The sequence below is a fragment of the Haliotis rufescens genome, unplaced genomic scaffold, assembly GCF_023055435.1.
Source record: "Haliotis rufescens isolate VD_foot unplaced genomic scaffold, xgHalRufe1.0.p SCAF_22, whole genome shotgun sequence".
In the NCBI taxonomy this organism is placed as follows: domain Eukaryota; kingdom Metazoa; phylum Mollusca; class Gastropoda; order Lepetellida; family Haliotidae; genus Haliotis; species Haliotis rufescens.
The window spans coordinates 9,844,651-9,860,303 of NW_025963913.1; the positions used below are offsets into that span (position 1 = coordinate 9,844,651).

Genomic DNA, 15,653 nt, shown 5'->3' on the forward strand with positions numbered 1-15,653 from the left:
TGGATTATCTTTAGGATAATCGCTCGTGTCGTACATATCTATTTTTTCTGCCATATCTTTATCTTTATACACATCCTCGGTTTGTATTTCCATCAACAAAGAATCTGTGTCGGTATATAACACCTCGCATCTATCGCCGTATTGCTTCTTAAGTTCGTTGTAATAAAAGTCATACATTAAGTGTTTTGACAAGTCGAGAATACTCATACCGACGTACACCGGTCTGTTGAATTTTATATTACTCTTCTGCATATGCAACGCGGCTAAGTCGTTATCGAATATCTTGCTTCTGTTAAAAGCCGGACTGGCTATAAGTTTCCTGAGTCTTTTTTTCCTCATTAGATCTGACTAATTTAACATCAACATGCTTCCTTAGATTCTCCATAGTTTTACCAAATACTGAGTTATTCATGAGCTTATACAGATTCTTTTCGAAATCGCTGGTAGCTATCTTTCTTAAATCTGTGTTCAACCTTATATAGGGCTCCATCCAAGGGCTTTGATCAAACTTTAGAACTATATGTATTTTCTGTTTTTGAGTTTTTCTACGTTAGCTAACCTACTATTACCCATCAAGGAGTGTTGATATTCCGACATCCAGTCTTTATTAACCATTAATCTTTCGGGAGCTAGTGGATAACTGTTATGGTCTTTATGTAACGAACTTGGATATTCCAAGTCAACTTCTAGTATGTACCCTTTATTCACATCATTATTATGGATATCATCGACCCATTCAAAACCACCCGTGGGTAAAGGTTGACTCATAGCCCATCCGTACAAATTGTTAGCGTCGAGATATAATATGTGCGTGTCTGGTTTATTGGGATCGTATCCTTCCACTAATTTGTTATTAGCCTTAGAATACCTTTTAGCTGCCATCGATATACCACCTCTTAATCCTTTCTCAATAAACAAGTGCATATCGTAATCTGTGAGTAGTTTTAGTTCTACGCCGGTCTTCTTCAACAATGCATCCCACGATAGTCCGGGACTGGAATAGTACCATGCCGGGTCCAAGCCGTATTGTTTTAAACATGTCTTTCTAAATATCTCGAATATATCGGCGAGTAACAGTACATCATTTTTTAAGTACAGATCGTGATAATCGCCTAAATTCTTACAACCTAATTTATCCCAGACCGTCAGAGCGTGTTCATAATCGGCATCTGTTATTCTAGATTCTGTTAAGGTACTATAGAATGATTCATGGGGTGGTAATTCAGTTTCTTCGAATCTAGACCAATCATCCATATATTCGTAAGGATATACACCTTTTCTCAGCAACAAATGAAGAGTTATCTTATCGGTATATTGATTTGTTATCGGGAAGTCATCGGGATTGTTCGCATTAGCTAAATTGTCCAGGGAAGATAACAGAAACTGTACAGAGTCTATGAATCTAAGCCCATTACTTTGCTTTATTCTAGATTTCCCATCCTTGTCCCTATAATGTATAGGTTTAGTCAACGAGAACGATATGTATTTTTCCATATTGTTAGGAATGCACGTTAAACCGCCGTCGGTCTTCGAGATAGCTTGCATAATGAGATGTGAATCGTATCCCCTAAGGTTATGAAACACAACGGGGATGGGTATTGTTTGAGAATTCATTTTTAGTTTCAAGTTACACTCGTTATGAGCGGCCCCCCGATAATTACCCGTGACGTGGCAATGATCTCTTACGGAATCCCCATCCAGGGGTTTGTTACAAACGTGACAAATCGTTGACTTCTTATGGGCCCTCCAATCATCCCTCGTCATACGCATGGGTTTCTTACACGATAATTTTTCCCTGATTATTCTCTCTTCATTTTGTAGATATTCTAGGAACTTTCCCGCTGCATCGGGACCTCTGTAAATCACGGGAGTGTTTGTTTTCCCATCATACCTTACAACTATATATCCAAACCCACAAGGAATATGTTCTTGAGTTTTGTACGTAAAACTATTATCAGTATTGCGTTCAGTATTTTCTATGGGTTTGATAAGCGCTTCGAAGTCGGCGTAAATTACGTGGCATTTGATTACAATAATGTTCAAATTTTAATATATGTTTCCCCTCTTTAGGCATATCGATCCTGATAGCGGTCTGCCCAACACCTCTACAGTCTTCTTTATGCGCTTCTAATAGATCTTGTCTGCTGTACCCATGCAGGCATCTTTCGCAGAAATATTTCTTTCTAGCATGTTTTGTTTGATCGTATAATAGCCTGTTTAAACTCTTTATCCACGTATAATGATATTTACCATCTTTTTCGATCAGAAATGAATTGATTCTGGGGATATTTTCCGGAGCGGAGCTTATCCTGTGTACAACAATTCCTTTAGAATGTCCGAAAACATTTATAGCTAAATTATTTTGCTTTTCCACCTTATCAATTTGTGATATTGGTGTAGGTTCGTCTATACCATCGAAGTTGAGTCCATCGTTTAGGGGATAGCTAGAAGGTCTATCCGGATGCTTGTCTACAGGGAACAATGCAGATCTTATCATCATTCTTAAACAGTCATCGGATTTATTTTTTACGTTAATTATGGCTTTTTTCTTCTTATAATACGGGGGTAAATCTATATAAGATCCACCTTTGAAGGGCATATAATTTGCTATATCTAAATATAAACTCGATTTTATCCACACCCCAACCCGAACCTCTATTAGTCCAGCGTTCTAAAGTTTCCTGTATCCTCTGAATTGATGTATCTAAGGATGCGTTTATAGTATCGGATTCGGTTATAACTTCTTGATTGCTACGGAAATATGGTTCGGTATATTCAGTGCTATCGTCTGTGTTACTTTTACTCAATAACATTTTAATCGTCAGCTGTTATTTTATACTATGTAAATCATCTAACTCCTCGTTAATTTTACTCGATATGATGGGCTTAACATCGTTAACATCCATGTTGGAATTAATATCCATCTTCCAACCTCTTAGATATTTACCAACACCGGCGGATGTGGGTACAAATATTAATTCTTGTTGATGATATTAATAATGACGATGTTGAGAATAAACATCATCTTCATTAGGTTGATTATTATCTAGTAAAGCGATCAATTCAGCTCTTCTCATTCGAGAATAACCTCTCAGCCCACTGTTTCTCGCTCGAACTTTGAGTTCTCTAACAGTCTGGGGTTTGTTGTATTCCAAACCGAGTAAATCAATCAATTCAGCTTTTCTCATACGAGAATATCCACGGAGTCCACTTTGCTTTGCCATAGCTTTTAATTCTCTGACAAAAACCATTGTGGTTGAATGGTATATGCAAAATGAGACAAATGTCTAATTGGTTGTTTTCATATATCTAAATACGTATTCTCCCCAACCTATTCCTCTCATTGATGTAATCTCTCTTCCTAGCATAAATAATCTGGTTCCTGACCCTATCAGCACCGTGTTCCTTACAATAACGACCTTTGACCCCTATTCCGCATTCAGAACACGTATAGTTTATGTGTCCGCGCCTGATGTAATAATTGTGTATACCGCAGTATATATCATCAACACAGCGTCTATTACATAGAATCGTCTTCCCCATGAGTGTAAACTTGCAGTTATTCATGGTATATACATCTATCATATCATTTGTCTAAATGCAAATCACATCTACACTAGGCGAGATATTGATTAGGCTATTTATAGATCATGGTTTATGCATAGCCACAGCTGTCACTGCATATTCATGGTATAGCTGAAAATCAATAGAGCAGATAACCCAATAATAATAAATGTGACCTCTCAGTCTTTCTGAGCCTCTGACGGTGTATAAAACTGACTCATTGTTGGTATCGGTATTGGGTCTAGTATTTTCCCAAAAACGAGGTAGTATTCGTGCATGGCATATTCGACATCCTTAAACGTTTGAATTGAATGTCCTTCCTTAATCAGTTTATCATGAATAAAGTCTAATCTCTTCATTCTCTGCTGTGTATATTGTAACTGGGCTGCTTGGTATTGTTCTAAAGCTTCGTTATGTCGTTTACGCTCCTCTTCAACTTCTTTAGCGTTTGATTCCTTTATACTGGAAAATAAATAATTACTCCCTGAAAAAGCTAGAGCATTAACAACAGCTCCACCGACCATCATCGCAATTGTTGCCATAGTATATGAATATAAAATATTCAAATGTTTAATTACTTCATTATGTCTTCTGGGATAAGTCCTTGTTTGATGAGCATATCCTTCGTTGCCATTGCTAATCCAATATAAAGAATGGCCATACCTATATCAAATCCATTAAAATCTAGCTTGGGTGGTGTGGCTTTAGTAATCATTTTAGCCATACGGGCATAGCCAATTTGCCAAGCCGGTGACCACCGCTGAATGATACGTCGCGTTTACCAACATTTTACCGTCTGTAACTGGAGTAGTCATGCTTCTTATAGCATTATATGAGGACTAACCTCTAATTGAACTTCTTGTTGCGGCGGGGGTGACGTTTTCTCTTCTCCGGTCTTATAAAAGAACCATACAGCCGCTATACCAGCAACTCCTACTAGTGCCCATGTTTTAATCGGATAATATTTGAATTATTTATTAATTTCGCTTTGCGTGCCAGTCCTCCCTTCCTTCCTGCAGCTATTTTCAAAGGATTCTTTGTCACTCTGGGTTTTAGTATTTTCTCATTCACATGTGGTGCAATCGCTGGTGGTGGTTCCTCATTCACTCGTGGTTCCTCTTTCACAATCTGTTGTGGTGTCATCTGTTGTGATTGTGTCTCCATTTATATTATTAAGTGGGCACGTATGTTTAAATTGACAATACCTAGCCGTTATTAAAGCTGTGGTGAACGGAGCTAAGAACATTCCGAATCTATGATAAAACTCACAGCTCACTGCGCTTATAGTGTGTTCGATGAATGGGTCTTTCTCTAGAGATTCGCATAAATACATGCGATGTTCTGCCGGGATAGGGAGAAACGTACTAGCTACGGCTGTGTATAGTTGTAATATAGAAGACCCTATCGTTTTAGTCATGGTAGCTCCAAGTCTAGACTCGTAACGCGCGTACAGTTTTTTAATTTCTTCGTCGGTCATGTTATCAATTTTTTCGATGGTATAATTTTCTCCCAAATATTGGGAACATTTTCCACCGGCTACCAAAGCCGCGAGTCTTTCTCTATGTTTATCTAAAGATTTATCTACATCAGGCTCAGATTCTTTGAGCATTTGTTCGATGAGTTCGTCGCATTCCATAATGTAATACCTAAGGAGATATTTAAGTCTAACATAATATAATATGGCTTATCCAATACAACCCGTAATAATGAACTGTTGCGAAAGAATGATGATTTCGAACCACATTTTATGTCATATTAACCACTAATGTTCAATTTGCTATAATTTTGCTACATTTGCTATAATTTTGCTATATTTGCTATAATTTTACTATAATTTTGCTATAATTTTGCTACATTTTGCTAAGCAATTGCATAAGCAGCTGGTTGATCGGTTTTTAATACGAGTTTACAGTGCTTCGTTGCCGCTAACAGTTTTCTGACTTTATCTCATTCGCCCTTGGTATAAATAACATCATTTTCCCATAAACATTCCTCGAATGAATCTCGATCTTTGCAATGAAAGAGTGCTACCCATTTGGTCTGCTCTCTCAGATCTTTCAGGACAGAGTTGTATTTTTGAGTAAGTACCCAAACGCTATGTTGAGTATGCCGTCCGGAGAATGCTCAGTACGAAAGCATATCTTTTTTTTTTTGTGAGTTCTTTACTCGCACTGCAATCGTCTATTACGAAAAGTGTTGATTCTCCTTTGTATTTCTCGTGACATCCTCGGAGGCAGTCTTGTAAACGATCGCCCGGATCGACTCTGTGTACCCCGTCGTCATTCATTACCCAATCTCTCGATAAGTATGTTTTATTAACGCTTATAGTCGGGCACAGAATAATAATATGATTGAAAACGTCCCGATAATGACTTTCTACAATATCTAGAATAAAAGCTGTTTTTCCGCAGCCCGTTTGCCCGCATATGATAGCGCAGTGCGGATCTTTAGGTAAAAGATTATCAATAGATTGCTTGCACGAATCTCCCATTCTGTATATTAAGTTGCGCATCCATAATCACGTACAAATATATGTTTAATTTACCAGCCGTTTCCTGGAGCTTCGTTATCTGTATGGTGGCACCCTCGCTAGCATTTTCTATTCTCCTCCCACTGCCGTGTAATTGGTCATCGTCCGTGGTTCGCATGTCGAGCCATAGCGCGTACTTCGTGGTGAGGTATTCACCCATCGATACACTCCCGAGAGACAGATCTTTCACGACCGCGTTAACTTCCGGAGAACGTTTTATAGAAGGAAGTTTTTTAATCTCATCCCACTGGTGATACGCTAGCATTCCTTGGCTATATAGTTGATTAGGAACGCCTTCGATAGTCAATTCTACTTTTGTAATCTTGGGATTGTAAAACTTCTCGGTATTTCGTTTAAACGCATCGGAGGGGTCCTCGAACAACATTAAATTACCCTTCAACGACCTCGTGGGGACGTTTAGATTTATATTCCACATCGTATCTTTTTTGTCCCTCGTGATCTTTCGATGTCTCAGCACGCGATCGTACAAAATGGCTAAACTTCCTGTATAATGGTTACGAATTTGTCTGGCTAATTCGGGATCCGTTATCATATCGTACTCCAGGGGGATATTGTCAATGGAATAGCTAGCATCATCACCAACGGTTCTGATTACTCTGCCGTAGTCATTAAAAGTGAGTTCGTATTCTAACCTATCGCCTAGGGATGCTTGATAAAAGGGCATGTGGGAATCTAGTAATTCAAAGTCTAGGGGAATATAGAATCTGTTACCTAATGCGTCGGCAATGGCCTTATCTTTTTCGTTGGTATCAACACCATTTTCAGCACCCACGCGCAGTCTCAATGTGTTCCGATTACAAATACCTTGGTACTGTAAGTTTTCCCGCTCTTTATCCGTTCTCCAGAGATCCATGTAGCAAAAGTATACATCGCTATCGTCGATACTCAAAACCTCATTACCGCTAATTTTAATCGCGATTTTCTTAACAATAGCACGACCTATGTTCTGAACGGGCTCCCTGTTAACGTCTGTAGAAGTCAAAATAATCATAAATGCTAGTCGGACAGTTCCCGGAACTAACACATCGTGTGCGCCGAGATTAGGAAAGCGAACCAGAAGCGTTTGATTCTGATCGATGGTACTAGGGTTATTAGTTATAGTTACAGACTGACGAATTGCTTTGACCCCTAATGAATCTCGAAGTCTACGTTGTGGGTTTAACTTGCGTCCGTATTGCGAAGACATTGTTATATTGAAAACATGTACCCTATGTTTAATATAAAAATGACTGATTTTGATATTAATGACTTTGATCTAAGTACCTTTGATGACTTTGATAACCAGAATCCAATCGAAGATACTGATGAAACCAACTTTGGTGGCACGAATCTTAACGATGAACTTTTACAATCGTCCGTCAATGATTATTACGATGCATTAAAAGATGATACCCCAATAGGTCGTGACTATTCAAAGTTTGAGATAGATAGTAAAGGAATATTCCGACTGCGTGGCGCTCCGGATATTGATCTTATGCATTCTCGTACTCGTAAGCCCCTAGCCTTGTCTACAATAGCCACTAAACACGGCATCAGCACTGTTCGTGATGAATTAGGTTTTGTGGATTACCGACAACTTTCCGCGAAGACTACTAAGGTTCTTAGGACTGTGCGTACTGAACTCATTAATACAGATGATTTGGAAGCAGCCTCGATGGTGGCCTCGGACGGACTCGGAGAAATCTTAGATACCTATTACGATAATTCCACGTTACAGGTATCGGAGTTTAGTATTAGGGAATTATGAGGTCTTGACAAGGCAATGCGAACAATGCGGGGAGAACTCATGAATAATACGGCCAAGATATCCGAAATCGACAAGCATATAGCTTACGAGAAAACAAAACTTGAACAGGCGGACGATGAGTTCAATAGACGCCGCGTAGCGGAAAGATTGCGTAATTTAGAAGACGAAAGATCGGCCCACCTCGAAGCAGCTTCCAGTAATGGAAAGGCACTTCGTTCGCAAATCAGTCGAATTCGAGAAACTATCGATCAAGTCCTCAACGATGACACTACACTGGCCGATAAAATTAAAACATTGTTCAGAGAACAGGGAATAACCATTGCCAGTATTTTAACCGCGTTGGGATTTATTATATCGACTTTGACTCTCTCATTAACAGGTGGCAGTACAGGTGGTGGTACACCGCCTAACGATAAAAACGGGATAAAAGAGTGGATAAAAAAGCATTTAAAAGCATTAGGTTCAGCACTGGAAAAGCTCGCTGAGAGAGCCGCGGCCGCACTTCCCCGGTATAATAGGGAGTATTGTTTCCTGGCTATTGAATTTATTAGCTAAGACCACCACTTGGCTTAGTCAAAACTTGTGGGGGCTGATCGTAGCAATTGCAGGGCTGTTGTACGTATTCACTAAGAACTATTTAACCACCAAATCATGAGTAAACCAACCGTGACTCCACCCACTACAAGCGCTGTTTTTTCATCGATATGTTGTTGATTTTTAGCCTTAATATGCGGTGGCACTTGTGCGTTAGTAGATGGTTGTGAAACATGTGGTGTTTGCGGCTTGACTATTCCCTTTTCGCCCGTGATCGTTTGCGTTATTAATTCGACGTTAATATCTGAATTTATACCTGGTTTTTGTTGATCGGTAGCGATAACAATTTTATTATTATAACCTATCACTTGACCGATCTTAAGTTCCATATTACTCGGAGACATGTATAGTCCCGGCGCATAAACGTAGTCCACTTTGGATTGAGCGTACTGTAATGCATCTTGAAAACGCTTTATAGACGATGGTATGTCAACTGGTGAATTAATGGCGTCCTCCACGTTTGCGACAAACTGTTTTTGTGCATCGAACGCCGTCCCAGAACCGATAATGGACGTTCGTGTTTGCGATTGTGCTCCGAGAATTGCCCACACATAAGTTCTTATCGATTCATTAACTCTTTCAAATCCTGGGTTAGTAAAATTATTTTCCATTTTATCATTAAGAAATTCATTCCAAGCATCTGTTGTATCGTTTGGATGCACAAACTTTGTTATAATATAAGGAATGCCACTCTCAAAGTTCATACGATCTGCTCTAAACTGTTTACTCGAGAGAGCAAAGATCCAGCGGTAATGGAGCACTAATTTCTTTAAGTATACGTCTAATCTGATAGTACACGTGAAATAATATAACAGACTTATATGGTGTAAATCCTGGGGCATTAACAGATACGCAACATCCTGTTGTGGCACACCATACGGCAAAGTTTAACTGATTCTGCCAAAATTGCATCGGACGGTTAAACCAATCGTCCACCATTGTATCTTTAGTTGCCGTGAAACTGTATTTTTCAAAGATATCGTGGAATTTAACAGTAAACTCAGCACCGGAGGCAGGTACTATAATCGATTGATTAGTAATGTAAGTTGATTTCATATTTAAGTTATGATATAGTATCATTGTATATTTAATATGTATGTTACACTCCCGGGAATAACAAATGGCCAGTCTATTGAACTGCTTCATACTATCAATAACTCATATGGACAACTCAAAGTCGCCCTATGCGATGTAACGTATTACCCACTGTGGACCAATATAAGTGCTGCAAAAGATAATAATAGTATGTATTTATCAATTGAACAAAATATTATTGAAAAATTCATTATTATACCTGATGGGTATTACAGCGTATGCTCACTCAATGATGAAATTTTTAAGCCTAATGGAATGAGTCTCACACAAAATGAGTCGAATGGGATGCTGAAATTAGTCGCTGGAGAAAAAAGTGTAATTATTCCTGACAACTTATCACCTAAATTTGGATTTACACTCGACTCTGAATCTATAAACATAATAAAACCCAATGGAACAAAACATGGAGATACATTACCCGATTTAGTTCCCTATAAAGAGTTGTTCATCCATCTTGATCAAATAAGCACGACGGATAATATTCAACTAGAAAGTCCTTCAACTCTGCTCAGAAGTGTTCCAGTGAAAAATGAAAAATATAATAGCGGTAGAACGGAATCTTTCTCGTTATTACAATATAAAAAATTGAAGCGTGGTATTATTTCAGACCTCAAAATTTCTCTATTAGATGTAAAACATCAACCTGTACATATAGGATACTTAAGTGTAACACTCCATATTATAAATAATGGTTGATGCATCAGGCCCTGGAACGCTCAGACAATGTAATACAATGGCGCTTTCCGATCTCGGAGACACAGAAGGATTTGATAAACCCGGTTACAATGGTAAGTTATACGCTTTACACTTACACGATAATGTATACAAGCGGAAAGAAGTCACATTTAAAGGGTAATCTAGAAGATTAAAGCGATGTCGACGTTAGTAGACTCATTAAAAACACTTCGTACAATATTACTCGCAACGACGATAATAAATGGACTATGATCGAAGCAAACATCGAGTGGCTACTGAATATCGTCATTACCCCACCTTATGTGATGATGGGTAAGGGACATAATTTAACTTAGATAATAAATAATGGCATCGTACTCGCGGCTTATATCCCATCAAAATGAAAAAGTGTGTTAGTCACTCCCCTGCCAGAAATCCCAGGTCATATGTTATATAGTCGTCCGGCCTTAAAAAATGTTACTTTAAATTTGATTACTGAATTCGAAGATATTAAAGATAACTTGAGTGCAATACCTAATCTTTCTACACTTATTATTGAAGTCTTGTTCGGAGATGCACCGGTAGATGCCTTCGAAATATTACCAGGTCTATCGATTAAATGGCTCAAGAAACACGAGCGTCAACATTGCAGTATTATTCATATCGGAGCATCGCCCGTTGCAACCCTCGAGGGGGTTCAAATTATTAAAAGTGACAGCATTTCTCTTTCTAAGATATTCTTGCCGTATAATATACATTTGATAAGATTGATGTATACTCTCAAAACATTTAAGCAAGACCAATTAAAGACTATCATATGATCGTAATATACACTATGAGTTTATATCCAGCGCTCGATGAAGCATTTGAAAAGATGGAAACTGTTGATGGATTTCCATTACATCAAATAAGCGACATAAAACATTGAATAGAGAAGGATAGGGAGTTGAGACTTGGATTGTATAAAAAGTATCGCAGAGCCGTGAATGCTCTGGACGGAGTTGACACCGCACTTGTTGTATCTGGCATGGGACTCGGTGTAGCGGGTATCGGTTTACTATCAACTATAATCGCCGCGCCTATCGTGCTCGGCATGGAAATAGCCGCTGGAGTCTCGGGACTGGCAGGAATAGCGATAAAATTCATTTCTTGTAGGTTGCAAAAGAAAGCATTAAAACACGATAGTATTCGAATACTCGCCGAAGCAAAGTTGAACAGCATTGAGGATCATATTTCGACAGCAATGGCTGATTGTAAGATATCCGAGGATGAGTTTCGTTTAGTGCTGTCGGAACTCACCAAATACAATGAAATGAAGCAGGAGATTCGATCAAAATCTCATAAGACCAGTGGTATTAGCGAGGATGAGAAAAAAAAGTTCATAGAACAGGGGAGGCAACAAGCGCGTCAATTATTCCGTGCCAAAACCAAAGAACTGGTTGGAGATTAAAAATAGATTGCTTACTATCATTTGATCACATTTAGACAAATGCTTACATAAATATATATAATAATGGAGATCGAAAAAGCTATTAAATGGAGAGAATTACCACAAGGTTTTAATTATATCAGTGATGTCAAACCAACCAAATACGGTTATCAATTGTTTCTTATCAATTTACAAGAAGAGTGTAGTTATATAGTCTGGTCTCCTAGTAAAATGAATGAAGAACTTAATAAAAATGTTGAATATCGCTTTATCGATAAAAATAATGAAGAATATTTTTATTACCATTTAGGCTCATCTAAAGCAATGATTGGCCCCAGGTATTGGTGAGCTAGAGCCAATTTAACTTAAACTCCAGAACCATCATTACCTATAAAAAAATTGTATCATAGATTCCAGGTGGTGGTGAGCTGGAGTCAATTTAACTTAATCTTATGACTATCGTTGAATCGCATCATCATTTACGCATAAAAAATTCCCCCTGTAGTGGTGGTATTGGTATATGAATCCGGCTCCAGTGGAAGTGGTCCAGAACCATCATTACCTATACTACTGCATCCCAATTTACATTGAGTTTCTTAAAGCTCTCCATGCTTATGTCGAACCCAGTCGACAGGCGCATAGTCGAAGGACACCCCAACATGAAACTTGCTTTAACTGTTTAACGAGTAGGCTTGGCGTATATTTTAAGTTACAGCGCCTTATGCTAAAATAATTCAGCAGGCTAAAGGTTAATGAGCAGCTACCATACCTACCATGAAGCTGATATTCTTTCATAACAAAATGTACATCAATGTGTAAATTGAAGTTAGGCTAAAAAAATATTCTTGGTTCTCAGGCACTGCCCGCTTCATCACAAAGTAATGCGCACGTTTCGTTTGTAGTTCCATTTTGAAAAAGTTTTAAATAATCCTTAGATATTTCGCTTCTCAAATACACGAACCCAGCAGTGAAATGCTAAAATACTTTAAAACAACACGATCCAAAATAGTTTTCAGTTACTTCCCTTTACATGCATACAGCTTTTCTGCTTATTTCATGTTATTGTCATGGAATTTGTGTGCTTATTCTGCCGCTTGCAAATGTGGTCAATGAAAACATGAAATTGACAATAAAACAACACTAGACATGACGATTTACATCAAGGATTACATGTGTATTTGTCTTGTTACATTAGCCAGAAATAGCAATCAGTTGTTCACACATGTTCTCCCTGTTACATGGGTGATTTAGATTTAGATCGTTTCAAGAGGATAAGTTGATGTGATCAGTTGATTTGCCGATCAGATCATACACGATTTTGCCGAAAACAAAATTGAATGAAATCTTGGAGATAAGTAATATAATGGATTACAAACGCAAGTCCAATTACACAGTGAACACTTTTATAGCCACTTCTTTGAGAGGCATTTAGAAGTTGGAGTTCTAATTTAGGATAAGATATATGGATGAACAACTTTTATAGTCAGATAGTGTAATAATAGGACTAGCTTGCGTACAGATTTGTTGACAAGCTTCTTCCAGTGTTGTATGCTCACGATAACGTCTTCGCATTGTGAACTAATATTTAAGCTCATTGAATGCGTATCACATAGTAATCAAATTGTTGGGAGGCCCTTAGCCAGGTTGATTGTACACAGCTGTTTATTTGGTTACATACTAGTTTGAACAACAAAAAGGCCACCCTCTTGCAATATTTTCTGAAGTCATTACTTGAGAACTAATTATTTTTATTTTTTTAAGCCTTAGAGTCTTCAGGCTAAAAAAAAAAAAATCTTGGTTCTCAGGCACCCCCGCATCATCATAAAGTCCGCTGTACGTTTCGCTTTTATTTCCATTTTGAAGAGAGAAAAAAATCTGTAAATATCCTGCGTCTCTAACACAAGACCTCGACAATGGAATGCTGCAAAACTAAAAATAACCCGATCCTATATAGCACGCGGTTAGTTCCCTTTGCTTGCGCACTGCGTTACTGCGCACCTCGTGTAGTAGTTATGGCGGGTAGACATTCATGGAATTAAAAGCATGGTCGGTACACTTTATTTTATGTTTTTCATGATGTCACTTTTAGTGTCAGTACAAGTTGAAAAGCAAGGGCAGTCGTTGTTGCCATGGACTATAATAGGCATCAAAGCATCGACGACAATATGTGAATTGATAGACCTGTCATGTGAGTGTCTGCGAAACTTTACCGGCAAAACTTTGAAAACGCTGGGTCTATTGGATCAATAATAGATTCTTATGGAAAGTATTTTAAAGTACAACTTTTTGATCAGTCCTAATCGAGGGAAATTTCCACATCACAGTGCCATGGTGGAAGCGCAAGTGATGATTGTGAGTGGCATGGACGTCAAATGTGTGGGAAAAATGCCTTTTCTATCTTAATGCAGCTAGACAATGCACGGATTCCTGCAAAAGTGAAGGAGATTAAGAGGAAACTTGCACTCTATAACAGTATAATAGACTTCTTGCAAGAGAGATGGCTTGGGTTTTCTACATGTACCATCCATCAAGGTAAAGATTTCGTCCAGACATTAACAAATATACTATGGTATATTGGGCCACACTGTCATAAATTGGAAGCAAGGTCTTGTTTTGTTCCAAAAGACTTTGAATTCACCTTATTCACCTTATTCATTAATTCATTTGCGTCGAAGCATACTGTCAAGCCTACTGAAAGTAACAGTCTGTTGATTTGGACAAGATTGCCTTATTACCGTGGATGAATAGGAAACCATGGGCGCATGTGAAGGAGAGTGTTATTTCACTTGCCAACTGTCTTCACAAGTATGTGACTTACCTGGAAATGAAAAGGCTTGAGACAGCTGCCAATCATAACAGTTTGGAACCTATCCGGACTGATGCAATGAGTGATAACTACAAAATATTGCACGGGAAGACAGAAGTGAAGTCCCACTTTCACCACAGGTACAGAGAATTGAACGAAGCTCTACAGGTTTGTAAAACATTCTTGTTTGACAAACCAAATTCTAAAATGATAAACTATTCAAAATCATCTCTTAGCAAGGTTTGGTTGGTTGGTTTGTTTGTTGTTTAACGCCGCACTCAGCAATATTCCAGCTATATGACGGCGGTCTGTAAATAATCGAGTCTGGACCAGACAATCCAGTGATTAATATCATGAGCATCGATCCATGCAATTGGGATCGATGACATTCATCAACCAAGTCAGCGAGCCTGACCACCCGATCCCGTTAGTTGCCTTTTACGACAAGCATAGTCACCTTTTGCGGCAAGCATGGGTTGCTGAAGACCTATTCTACCCCGGAATCTTCACGGGTATCTAACAAGGCTTATCATGTTTATTGATAAGGTTACAGCAATTATTGCATATCAAATTATCAATTATAAATAATTAGACATAAGTATTAGAAAATATCAATATTCAATTAATATTTTGGAAATGTCATCTTTCTGAATATTCATATTTAATTTACAATGCTGCTTTTGTTTTTCAGAGTGCTCGATCTTACCATCCGATTGAGCTTGACTTATTTACCCCAGGTGACACAAGAGAAAGACGTCACTATGTTGACTGTCTAGGAGAGGGGGTACAGTACACATGTTCTTTATACTCCTATGCTTATGGAAATTCACTAGGTACCTACTATTTCATATGGAAACATAGTGCTACAGATGATGCATCCACTACTGATACCAACCTGAAAGTGATCTCAAAGTTGAAGGAAGACATGCCTTTATTTCACACACGTGCTATGAGGAAGAAGTTTACAGGTACTTGTGGTAGTATCTGCCCTGGAACTCAACCTGCCTATCTCCGACGTCTGTATGCAGAAGTTACTGGTGATGCATCTAGTAGTGAATCAGCAGAACAAGCTGTCATTGATCAGCGTGTGAATGAAGCTTTTCGCATGGATGACTATTCTATTGTTACTGACCTAAGGAAACATAATCCAAGAAGAACCCCTGTTTATGACAAGTTTTTTGATAAATGTGCT

General features: G+C 38.3%; 1 protein-coding gene across 3 annotated transcripts in view; it reads right to left on the reverse strand.

Annotated features, from left to right (window-relative positions):
• The window catches only part of LOC124114452 (ankyrin repeat domain-containing protein 26-like), a 792,436-nt gene that overhangs the window by 723,441 nt on the left and 53,342 nt on the right, over window positions 1-15,653 (reverse strand). The gene's annotated exons all lie outside the window — the stretch shown is intronic.